This window comes from Rhamphochromis longiceps, linkage group LG3, assembly GCF_057381845.1.
Source record: "Rhamphochromis longiceps isolate RC_006_pf linkage group LG3, R_longiceps_female_GT1.1, whole genome shotgun sequence".
NCBI classification, from domain to species: domain Eukaryota; kingdom Metazoa; phylum Chordata; class Actinopteri; order Cichliformes; family Cichlidae; genus Rhamphochromis; species Rhamphochromis longiceps.
This window is the reverse complement of record NC_140559.1, coordinates 5981881-5994977: the sequence shown is the minus strand read 5'-3', so window position 1 is coordinate 5994977 and position 13097 is coordinate 5981881. Positions and strand designations below refer to the sequence as shown.

The 13097-nt window shown below is 44.9% G+C and overlaps 1 pseudogene across 1 annotated transcript in view; it reads right to left on the bottom strand.

The window, feature by feature from the left end:
• Positions 1-6661: 6661 nt before the first annotated feature.
• Positions 6662-13097, bottom strand: part of LOC146672651 (kinesin-like protein KIF1C) — a 28440-nt pseudogene continuing 22004 nt past the window's right edge. Inside the window, exons 20-28 of the transcript XR_014908416.1 lie at positions 12818-12912; positions 10256-10436; positions 10050-10126; positions 9881-9981; positions 9552-9713; positions 8166-8460; positions 7997-8086; positions 7649-7922; positions 6662-7496 (exon numbers count right to left, since the gene is read on the bottom strand). The product of XR_014908416.1 is annotated as a kinesin-like protein KIF1C (transcript). The remainder of the gene's footprint in view (positions 7497-7648; positions 7923-7996; positions 8087-8165; positions 8461-9551; positions 9714-9880; positions 9982-10049; positions 10127-10255; positions 10437-12817; positions 12913-13097) is intronic.

Here is a 13097-nt window from a genome sequence, read left to right as displayed (position 1 = left end):
TGATTCTTTAACAGGATTATCATTATGGTCAAGATTTAAATCTCAGTCTTCAAATAAATGTTGATTCATTGTTAAAATACTTATTAAAGCTGACAGTGTAATGGTAATGACATTGTTAACATTAATTTAAAGTTATCCTGTTGTGAGTGAAGTAGCGGTTTTTGATACGGACGACGCGGACGGGGGCGGCATCACGGGCATCAGCAAAAGATTTTTTTTTTTTTTTTTTTACTGGTATTCATGCTGCCCCGACGTCAAGCCAGCGCATATTGGGAATGGCACAGGCGCCGATCGGTTTTCTATCGCCCAATTGCTGGGAGTAAGGGCGCCCTCCGTTTGCGAGGTGCGCAAGGGCTGGGCAGCGGAGGATTCACTGGCTGGCTGAAGCGGCATCTAATAACCAACTCGCTAAATTAAAAAACTTAAAACAAACCAACAAACACGAAAACAACAGACATTATGATACGGACTTATAATTTGCACCGATGCAAGGGCGTAGATTTGGTTTTGGCATTGGTGGGGACGGATGATTCAACCACTGAACCCTGCCCTGTTTCTTTTTTTTTCCCTTTTTGTCTTTGCTTCTTGATAAAAAAAAAAAAAAAGGGGGGAGAAATATACTTGCTTACATAGCTGGACTGGCATACCGGGCTTTTTCCCGGTATGCCCGATACCGGCCCGATGGGCCGCTCGTGATTTTTCGTTTTTATGGGCCGATGGGGTTTTATTTCTTTTATTTTTTCAACGGTAAATGTCATTTGGCATTTTGTACAAATGTAGGCTGATAATAAATACATGATATCATTTCATTCATTTCAAAGGTTTATTTGCATGACGCACAAACAGACACAATTGAAAGGTACAAATGTGCATGACACGAATTCAAACGTGGTGCAGATGTGTCACAGGTTGATCTGGCTGTAGGCTGTGGCACTTGGCCAGAGGTGGCGCTGGTTGACTCGACTCCATGTTAGTGCACAAAGTAAACAGCACGCTGTAGTTGTGAAGCAAAAACGCTGAATTCGGAGAAATAAACCGTGCGAGGGGAACGATGACGACGACAAGAGTCTCCCGATCGTTTACTCTTGCTGTCCTGTGAACAACATCGGCGTGGTGTTACTTGTTTGCTGTTTTCGCGATCGCGTCGCGCACGAGGATATCACCAGGTAAACTCGCCACATTTGTAAACATTTTGTTGTTCAACAGCATCAAGACTGACGGAGTGTGTTTGAGACAACCTCACAAGTGTCACAGATGACACATTTGGCGTTTTTTTGCTGGTTTGTCGGTAGCAGCTACTGAAACGCAAGACTGCCACACATCTGTTCGACCAACGCCAGTTGATCTAAACGCCAGTAGATCTGGAACACCGGCTCAGATATTTGAAGTTTACACAGCTACATTCTCGCCTGAAAATATGTTAAACGTCTATTTTGCGACCCAGAAACAGTAATGAGAGTAATATTAAAACTAAGTAGCTGCAGTAGTAGCAGCTATTGTTGGAAACTGGAATTGGCTGCGCCAATCTGAGATATGGGATTTCAATTTTGTTGTCCGGGTGGAAAAACGGGGGAAATTGGGGAGAATGGTGGCTCCGGGAGATTTTCGGGAGCGGCACTGAAATTCGGGATTCTCCTGGAAAAATCGGGAGGGTTAGCATGTACGGCCTAGCATAGCCTGTAACGTTATTATGACGGACACATTTTATGAGTGAACTTGGCTTTAAGTGACTTACAGGTTTCTTTGAAAAATACTTTGTTATATCCAGGTTCTTCCTTTGTGCTGCCATCCTCCTCTCCTCCTCGCAGCGCAGGCTTGCCGCTGCTACAACTAAACAGAGCTCCCTGATAGGCACAGCCAATCACATTGGCCATATAGAGAACGTCCAGTAGAGAACGTAATTTAACTCTTTCTGCACCGCTGGGCGAATGAGACGTTGACAGATAGATTTTTTTCTTTCTATCGGTTTTGTTTTTCTTTACTCGAAGAGATCAAATTATTGGTGGGGACATGTGCCTTCCGTCCATGCCAAATCTACGCCCTTGGCCAGCAGTTTATCTCAGCTAACGAGAGGAGAAGGCATGTGTTTGGCTCCTTCACATAGTGGACATTGAGTTGTTGTGTGGGGCACCAGTAGTCCATGTCTGTTGCTGTAACAGTAGTTCATGTTTAGAATAAAAAATCCCAGCTCACTGATTTGATCGGGGCTATAGTGCCTAAAATGTTGCATAGTTTTGCTGAGAGATCTTTTACTTTGTGGTGATCTTAGATGAGTAGTTTTATGGAAAAAAACCAGCAGGTCATTCAGTGTTCCCTTAGTGCTAATGTATCAGATATGTTGGTGTACTATAACTGAAGTAATGTTGTTAAGTCCTTAAAGTCATATTCTTTTATTCTCATGACTGTATTTGAAGCGGTTTTTATTTTTGTATGATACCTGATTTATATGGAATATGGCTGAAGTAAACTAAAGCCTAAAATACTTCGTCATTTGTTTAATAGTAATTTAACATTATATAATTCACATATAAAACTATGAATTGTAATTTTAAATGGTTTAAAAGCATGTAGAATAACATATGTAAGCAAGTATATTTCTCCCTTTTTTTTTTATCAAGAAGCAAAGACAAAAAGGGGAAAAAAAGAAACAGGGCAGGGTTCAGTGGTTGAATCATCCGTCCCCACCAATGCCAAAACCAAATCTACGCCCTTGCGCGCACACACACGCACACACACACACACACAAAATGCATAAATGAACAGCTCTTTTTGCTTGTGATCTTTGCAACGAAAAATACTTTCTGTTTTGTCCTTTCTATTCTATCTCAGTTATCATTATTCTATTCTTCTATTCTAGGACTCATTTAAAGCAACTCTTATATGGGGAAACTTGTTTGCACCCTGGAAAAACACATTGTTTTTAAATTAGACTTCTGGGTTATTACTTCACAATTTTCCGTTACTACCACAAACTAATACGAAAAGTTATTTTCTCAAACAGGCAGTGGATCTGGACCAGTAAACAGCAGGCTCATTTTAGTCATGGAAATCATTTAACAACCAGGAGATGCCCCCTGCTGGCCACTAGAAATTATGCAGTTTTAAGACAATGTTTGAGTGCCCTGACACCTCTCAGCTTCCATAGCCATCCTTTGTGGATGAAGACCCAATAAAAACACAAGAAGTGAGCCTTATTTTGAATCTTGGAGACAGTTTATTGCCATCATGTTGTCTGCAGGTAGAGCCTGAGATTGGTTCCTGATACAAACAAAACAACAACAAAAGACAACCCAACACATACAGAGAGAAAAAACAACAATAACAAAAAAGCAACTGAGGGGGTCTGGGCCAACAGGAAGAGGGCTACACTATGATGTCATCATATCCATATCCGTGTTTCGAGTTCTGAAGCGACACTGCGCCGTAATGTCACAGATTCTGAGGTCATGATTAGAGCAGAGGTGCAGGGAATGGGCACAGCCTGTCAGTGAGGGGAGTTCTAGAATGTTCTGGAATTCTGCCGAGTCATGGCTGCCATGGCAACACCCCACCCCCTCTAAGTCCCTCCCCCATTCCACCTCAAAAAACAACAAAACTAACCAAAGAAAAAGAATAATGACTAAAATCAGCTTTATGAAGTAAAACAAACTTTACTGTTTGATTCTAAATTAACCCACAAACACACACAAACAGACGCTCAACACACACACACACACACACTAACTCAACGGTTTGTGTGAGGGCAAAGAAACTCCCTTTAGCAGCATCCACAATAACCAAATATTAATGACACGTATAACTTTAGGATAATTATATTAATAAGTGAAGATGACTGATGACATCATAAACCAAAGGTCAAACATGGAGGCTGGTTAAAATACGCAGTACATGATGTAATACACAAAGGAAAAACAAACAGCCAATCAGAGGCCCAAGCTGGAAATGAAAAAAACAAATCTAAAAAATAAAAATAAAAAAAACATATTTTCCCATCAGGCCCGGCAGTGGCAGCAGGATTAGCGATTGTCCTGTGATTGACCAATTCCAGAGATTCTGCTGACATCATGCTTCTCAGGCCAATTGCAATCACTTCTTTTGTTTTCATCACAATTATTGTCATCGTCATGGCGCTGACTCCCTCCTGCAGCGGGAAGGAGCACTGCCATTGGTTGGATCTAACCTTTTTATGAAAAAGCCTTAAAAGTCACAGAGCTCATAGTTGCTCCACTTGTTAACTCCCACAATCCTCTGCTTTGAGTGGGTGGAGTGTGCGCAGTATCGCCAACTCTCCCAGCTCCTCCTGGCAGTAAACTTGTCTTCATTAATTCAGTGCGAATAAAACGCACATAGGGTGCTGCGTTCGCTGGGACGCAGGAAGCTGGAAATTTGTTTCCTGTCTTACACATGTGAAGTGAACACAACACCAGCAAAAGTATGTGTGTGCAAATGTCATGTTTGAAAAACAAGAAGAAATTAAAAGCAACCTGAAACAGGTGGAGGCCACAATTTCCAGGATCCTGACGTGCCAGGAAGGCAGCAGTGAATTTTCCCATCCTTTTTGAATTGGACATAAAGTAAAAAGTGTCGCGTCCTTACAGCACGAATCTCGTATCACACCCGACATGCTGTAGTGTCTGTTACTTCTTCAAAAAAAAAAAAAAAAGCTTACTGTATATCAGCTTCTTCTTCTCTTCCTCAAAACCTTCTGCTTCTCAATACATCTCCCAGAATTCCTTCCTTATCCAGCCCTACATAAACTAATCCATCCCTTCAGGATTCTGTCTCAAAGCTCCCACATTTCCCACCTTGGGGCATCATCATGTGTTACGCATCACTTGCATTTCCCACGATTGCCAGAGACGGTGAACTTACCGTCAGCACGTTTCATGTGTTTAAAATCAGATTTAACACTTCAAATATACACACACAGCTCTTAAAAACAAACATCTGACAGATAAGACAAGCGCACCACCTACTCCTCTTCCTCTCTGCACCTCCGCTTCCTCAGGGGGGCATCTGCACTCGCCTTTCTCGCCTGCTTCTCCATTTTTGGAACTCTGCGTGTTTTAGCGTTTTTACAAAAGCCACATTGGCACTTATTGTTCCTGCACTGATGCTTTTACCCTGACTAGGAGGCGCCACACAGCCGCTTTCTTTGGTTTGTAGCACTCAGCGATGCTGCATTCAAATCACATGGGAGAAGATGTAAATACAAGTTTCAAGCTTCAATCAAAAACAGATCACAGGTGGTAAATATGACAGGAAAAAAAGGCAACATTATCAGTGTGTTTTTCAAAGAATTAAATATTGAGAAAATGTACTCACATGTAATATATATGTTTCTGCATATTTTTTTCTCAAATTTAAATCAATATTTAAGTTGTTGAACTGTATACATTTTTTTTTGGTTTGCAGCAGATGCTAAATACAAGCACAGTGGGCTCTATTGTATTTATGATTAAATAAACGAGTAAAAATAAACTTCATTTTAATATTAATCACCATTTGGGAACTGCTCCAGATTAAACTCTTAATCATCAGTTTGAGGGTTGAAGTGAGTTAAACAAGCTGTACAATCTGTAATTCCCATGGAACTTGAATGCAGCGTAGGCTAGGCTAAGCTCACAATTTCACCTACTCTTCACTTGCTAACACTAAAAAAAAAAAAAAACTCTTCTAACCCAGAAACACCACCCTACTAACAAACATACTTGATCTTTAAAAAGAAAATTAGCTTCACCAGCAGACACGTTGGCTTTAAGGCACCTTGTTAACACGATGATCGACACCCGAACACCAGCCATCGGTGAAATTTAAAAAATAAAAAAAGGCTAAATTACTACGTGATCAAAGTCTGACAGAACAACATAACAGATAAAATAAAATAAAACAAATTCAAAATCACTTTTTGCACGTCAGTGTCGCTAACAGCTCACCTTTGCTAATTCAAGCTTCACACACACACACACAAGCACAAACACACGCAGCAGGACAGAGGATACAGGGTGTGTAAAAGTGCTCAATTGCACACACGCGCGCACACTCTCAGCCGATTCTCTACAGCAGGGGTGCTCACACTTTTTCCGCATGTGAGCTACTTATAAAATGACCAAGTCAAAATGATCTACCCACTACAAAAATCCAAAACATATACTTATTTATAAATATATTGAGGATTCTTTATATCTACAATGTATATACATGCATAACCGCAATATCCAATATTTCACAACACAATTAACTATGTAAATTTTTTGTCATTACCTGAGTTTACTCTGATGACTTGCACTGAAATGAATCAGCCAGGGATGCATAGTCCGGACAGTAGCTGCTGACGGCCAGGTTTAAGAGAAAAAACCGAGAGCTAAAAATTGGAGTTAACTCGCTGACTAGCTTGTCAGTTTTACTACACTTCGCGTCGCTGTTTGCGCATGCGCAGCGACCTAAGCGTCAGAAAAAATCTGATGTCATCTGACTGGCTTCCCTGTATCAATCAAGTGACGGGATGGATGATAGGCTGGCATCTATTTTTTTAATGCCATGCGATCTACCAATACTACCTTTGCGATCGACTGGTCGATCGCGATCGACGTATTGAGCACCCCTGCTCTACAGCATCAGGATCGCCCTGTGTCCCGCAGCCAATCAGGAGTCTCCGTATTCAGGAGGTCAGAGGTCAGATCGGCGTCTCCTTGTTGTTGTTTTTGAGGTCCGGTGCGCTGAACTGCCGCCTCATCCTGGGCGGAGTGTTGAAGCTCCACGCCCCCGGCGGTGGCATAATGCCAAGTAGCATGTCAGCAGGAAGGGGTGGAGCCCCTGAGCGCGGCAGGCTGTGGTAATGGGGGTGAGGGTGAGGTCCAGGCTGGAATGGTGCATTGTGGGGGTTGTAGTAGGGATGGTGGTGGTGGAACTGATGGTGCTGGCGTTGATTATAATGGAAGCCTCCATCTCTGTCTCTGTCCCTGTCTCTGCTTCCTCCTCTGCCTCCTCCTCCTCTCTCCCCACCTGGCCCAGGTCAAAATCCCCTCCTCTGTCTTGGTCACCCCTGGTGGCCACCATTGCCACCACTGCTGAAGTGCTGGTCATTGTCGTAGCTCCCGTTCCCCTGTGGCGAGCTGTCCAGGGAGTTGCGGCGGTAACGACGCTGCTGGTTTTGGTTGGCCTGGTTGTTGTAGTGATAGCCACCCTGGTTGCCCTGGTTACGCTGCTGCCAGGCGCGATGAGGACTTGGGGTGCGCATGCGAGGGGGCTGAGCTGGGAAGGGGAGGGGCAAGAGACCAGGCAGTTGACCTTGTGGGGGAGGTGGAGGTGAGGGAGAACCTTTAGCTTCTCCTCCTCCATTCTCCTTCTGCTCAACACCATCACCTCCTCCTCCCTCCCCCAGACCGAGAGCTTGCAGAGCGGCACTGGCGGGTCCCCATGACAGCCGATGGGCAGGGTTACTCTTAAAGGGAAACTTGAGCTTGCATTCCTGCGGAGGGATGAAGCGTTCTGACCTGGAGCTGGGGGAGGAGCAAAGTTAGGGACAGAGCACAGACTGTAAATTAAAGATGGTCACAGCATAAGCAACCGACTCGACTAAGTACAGATAAACAATCATTTGAAGGGTTTATTGATGACGATCGTTTGCAGTGACTTCTATTGGAACCCTCGCCATCACGGTATGGCCACACCCCCGAGCTCACCTTGGCTTTGGTTCTGTCCTCGCAGCTTCTTGGTGATGTTCTGCTGCTGCAGGTTCAGGAGGCGCTGCTGCTCCTTTTTCATCCAGCGGAGGCGTCCTCTCCTGAACGCCGGGTCCTCCTCCATCAGCCGCTGAACTCTGACCTCTGGGTGGCTAGGGCATTCATCATCCCCGTCCCTATCTCCATCTCTCTCTCTCTCTGAGGGGACTCGCCTCCCTCGCCGTTCAAGTCGTCATCCTGGAAACAAGTCAAACAACGGTTAACTCTGGTGGTGATGGGTTGAAGGGGCGGGACAGGAGGTGCGAACATACCTGAAGAGGTATGACGCTCTCCATCTTGATCATTCTGTCTCTCAGAGCTTTGATCTCCTCGTCCTTCATGTTGTTCTGCAGCTTCACCTCCTGCAGGAGTCGCACACATTTAGCTCTGCTCCTCTAGCGCCTCTCAGGTCGTGAAGAAAACAAGATTAGCATAACTCACCTCCAAAATATCTGTCAGCTTATCGATGTGAGCCTTCAAGTCGTACACGCCTGCCTTTTCTCCACCTTCCCCTGTCTCTCCTCCTCCACTACCACCACTTCCTCCTCCTCCTCCCCCCTCTTCAGCGGGAGGGCTCCTCTCCTCTCCGATGCCCACAGTGTCGCAGACGTCCTGGGCCACAGCCCTCCCTCTCGTTGGTGTCCTTCTTGGCGTACATGCGGCACAGCTCCTTCATCTTGACAATGGAGAGCGCCTCGATCTCCTGACGGGAGTGACGGAAGTCTCCCAGAGCCACCTGAGGGGGGCGCCACATACAGAGGAACAGGTTTAAAAAAAGAAAAAAAAGCTCCTCCTCTAATGTCCTCTGGACTGTTTGTGCTGGTTAATTTTACTGTTCTCCAAATCTCTCCACAGACTGCTAAACAATCAGGAGTGGAGCAACCAAACTTGGCACGCAGGTACATATTAGGGTCCCGAGGTTCTTATCTACATCAGACACTATGACATAATCATGTGGCCTAGGAACCTCATATCGACTGGTTACAATAACCCATTTTTAGCATCTATGCACCTGTCCACTGTAAGGTTGCGTGACCACAACCTAGCAATGGACTTCAGTGGCATCTACACCGTAGAGCAGGGCCTGAGTGCACAGAACCCACAAAAATGGGCAAATCTGAACCCACTCAGGTTTATAATTTGCCTCTGTATGTTCTGGTGCGATATCTTAAGACGATCACATATTTTACCTCACACAGGCTGAACAGACCAATCAACACTGTGCCATGGGTACTAGCTCTACTACCAACCCTCCGAGAACTCTGTGCTCCAGTTTTAGTGAGTGGACTTATTTCTTTACACTTAATCGCAGGCACCAGTGTCAGTGTGACACTCCCGTACAGTCCACGGATGCATGTTTTTAACTCTTAAATGCTACAGTCCAGGCTTCAAAATTTGGAAAGGAAAAGGTAATGTGGCTTTACTATGACTACCTTTTTTAAAGAGTTTATGGTTACACAGCAAGGTCTGTAACAATCTAGTGATCCTGGTTTTATTGGAAAATGCATCATGTATGATTTTCACAATTTACCACTTATTTGTTGCGTTTGACTGGAGCTATGGAGTCTAACTAACAGAGTCTGTCTGACTTAGTCATGGACCAAATTGGTCCAACACTACAGACCAGTGTAAAGTGTCCACCTGGAGCCATCTCCAGGAGGGTTTGGGTTTTGAAAGGTCCAGTGTATTTTTCGAGGTAAAGTTTTAACCCTTTGCCCCTGAATGTAGAGATATAAGAGTATTTATGAGAATAACTTCTAAAATGTTTATCTGTCCCTCTGAAACCAGTCAGAGAACACTCTGATATCACGTGTGTGTTTGTGAGACCTCGTAGCAGATCTCTTTGACGGCCTGCATGCGGAGGTCCTCCATGGTCACCCGTTTGGGGTCTTTGCTGATCCTCCTCCTCTGAGGGATCTGATACACTCGCAGAGGCTCCCTCCTCTTCCCGCTGCTGGGCAGACCACAGCGTTTCACTATGGACTGCACCTGGACACAGACATACAGGTGAGACAGGTCAGCTCACAGGTACATTAATCTGCTCCAATGACTGTCCCTGTCAGCAGAAAAGCTTGCTTCACGATCCTATCAGGTCTCTATGGGATGTCACAGCTACATGAGGAGCTATGAACGAGGAGATTATGAGGAGCTGATACCTTGTTGGCTGGCAGCTTCTCTCTCAGGGAGGAGATGAGCCTCCAGCTCTCCTCACAGGATCGTTTGTCCGAGTCGTCCCCGCTGTCGCTGTCTGCGTAGGCTACTGCACACACAGAGAAGGTAAAACACCTGAAGCAGTCACCACACGAGCTCACCTGAAGGAGAAACTCACCAGTCTGTGCTGCTCCAGCAGCAGGTCAGCCTCCTCCTTCTCTTTACGGTACTGAGTCTCCACGTCCTGCAGTCTGCAGCACCAACCAACCAATCAGACGATCAATAATCAGGAAACAGCTCTGATATCTGACGTGGTTTACAGTGTGTCTACAGATGCTATCTGAAAACCACACTTCAGGGTCTAGTAAAGGTGCATCTACCTCTTCTCCATCTCCAGCTTGATGTCGATGCCTTGTTTCTCCAGCAGCTCTTTCTGCGCGTAGTTCCAGTCCTCCGGCTCCCCCTGCTGCTCCATCGTGGCGCTGCGCTCCCTGTCCAGCCTCGCCTGCTCCGGGTGGTTGAACCGAAACACGTGGTTCTTCCCCATCACAATGCGGTTACCTAGAGACGGAAACAGACAGGAAACGGAGTCTGAGGTCTCCTGCAGGTTTTGGGTGGTGTGTTTACTCCATCGATCAAACCTGCTTTGTTTTTCATGTTCGTGTGTAATAAGCTGTAAACTAAAGTGAAACCTGATGTAACAGCTGCAGGAGCAGTGTAATGGCAGGTGCTTCCTGTTTGTTTAAAGCCGCAGTGAACTCGTAAGAAAAGCTGCCGGGTGTGTTTCTGTACCTTGTTTTAATACGACAGCATCGGCGATCTGCTTCCCGTTAACGTAGGTCTCTGCTCCAACTAACGGCTCCAGAGTGACCACCACTGCAGAGGGAGACACAGACAGTCCAAGCAAAGCAAGAAAAACTCATCAGGAGAACTGAAACACAGCTCTGTGAAACACAAGGAGACCGGCTCTGTCTGATATGACACATGAGCATGAAACAGTCTGATGGGAGGACTCGCAGCAGTGACGGAGGCTTTATCATGGACCTTAATATCTGGGCTTGTATCCTGTAACATTACTAGAAAGGTTGATCCACAATCCAGAGACAGAGACCTGGATCTGAAAGGGGTATGTCCACAACTACAGAGGCCTCTCGGTCTCACATACAGACATGCACTGAAACCAGGGATCGTGCTACAGCGCACAGGGTAACAGCAGCAGACACACACACACAGATATACAGACAGAGGGTGAGGAAGGGGTGTCTGGGACAGGAGGAGGGAGGCGGGGAAGGCACAGGAAACATGGGTGTGAACATGAGGATGATGTCACCATGACGAGTAGCAATGACTAATACCTGACAGATTTCCTGGCAGCTTTCACAGAAAGAGAAGAAGAAAGAGTCACTCACTGAGCGCGGGCGCGCACACACACACACACACACACACACACACACACACACGCACAAACACGCACACACACACACACACACACACGCACGCACACACGCACACGCACACACAGCTGTTTATAACTTTTAATGAAAACAGGAAGAGAGCTGCAGCTTCAGACTCTACACACAGTCCGAGAACAAAGAACTACAGCCTGGACACAGACCAGACCTCTAAGGTGAGACGCTCATGGAAAAAAACAAAAAAAACAAAACAGGAATTTTTTGCCCCATAATCTAGTGTACATTTATGCAAATTAGCACAGGTTTCATGACATATGTATATATAATACCACATTTGTATATTTAAAATGAAATTGCAATAGCAATCAAAACAATATTTTTAGTGTTAGTAACTAATTGAATCTATATATACATATATAAGTGCTCAAACTTTTCTTATCAGCATGTTCTGGCTGCAAAGTTTCGAATCCACACATCATGCGGAGCCATCATGTGGTACATAAAAGCACTGCAGGACCTTCTTTGTCCTTCTGGTCTCAAACTCTTCAGAAACCTTCTCAGAGAGGCTCGAGTGTGCTTTCAATATTTAAAGATGATTATAAGCCAGTGGAATCAGGAGGTGTAATGTGACAGAAGTCAAGAGCACATTTGTCTGCCACTGTGACTCATTCCAGACTTACACATGTTAATGATCAACTCAGCTGCCTGCAGGTCTGACTTTAACCCCGGCTGCTGCTGAAACATGTCAGAAACGTTACTTTGAGGAGTGATGCAAATCAAATCTGATTAAAAATGCATTTCCAGAACCATGTTTTTATTTCTGTTAGTCTCACACTGCCACAGCAGCTCAGCATGACTCACAGTTTAAAATCATTTTTATTTATGTCACACTGGCCCCTCTGTCTGAAACAAGCTGCTGTAGCTCCTTTCTTTGACGGCAGACTCCCCCAAACAGACCGCAGGTGTGCTCACAGGTATATTATTGATATGACCTCTTTATGACATCATATAGATCCTATAATAGAAACAAAAAGTGTGCGCTGTGCTTTGTGTGTAGGGCAGACTGCTCACAAGGATTACTGACAGCTATGCTCACTACATCATTAGAAACTCACACCACATTTAATAAAAAGAAAAACTTCCAGCACTGGAACAGGAGATCTATGGCAGCAGATTGTAGAAGAGGCCAACTATGATGCAGCAGGTAGTAACGATGATAAGTAAGTAATTTGTACAAATGTAGTTTGTATTTTTATTCTTTTATAACTTCAGATGTTAAACAGCTTCAGGTAACGTGTAGAACATGTTTCTCTGGTGTGTATAAAGTACTGAAGGACCCATGGTTCATAATGAGGTTATTGCACAGTGAACTACAGGAGCTGATCAAACCACAGGACTGAGGCTGCTTAAACTCCGCACAATGAAGCTGTGTGACCACAAAACAGCAGTGCAGCAGAGCAGAGACAGCCAATCAGGCATCAGAGTGTCAGACATGTGAGCAAAGGTTTATGCAAGGAGTAAACATCTCACCTTCTCCCTGCTCGTTGGTCTCACTGACAAAAACGCAGTGAATCTCCTTTATGAACTGACCCGACAGTTTAATGTCCACGTCCTGCTGCCCGACCCTGGCGCGCGCACACACACACACACACACACACACACACAGACAGATGAAAAAACTAATGTAAACACCTGCCAAGCTAGTTATACAACTCCACCAGGAATAAAGATGAAGGTGCAACTTCTCCTGCAATAAAACTAACGGAGGAGCTTCTGATGTCCAAGATCATAAAGTAGTTGTTAGATAACA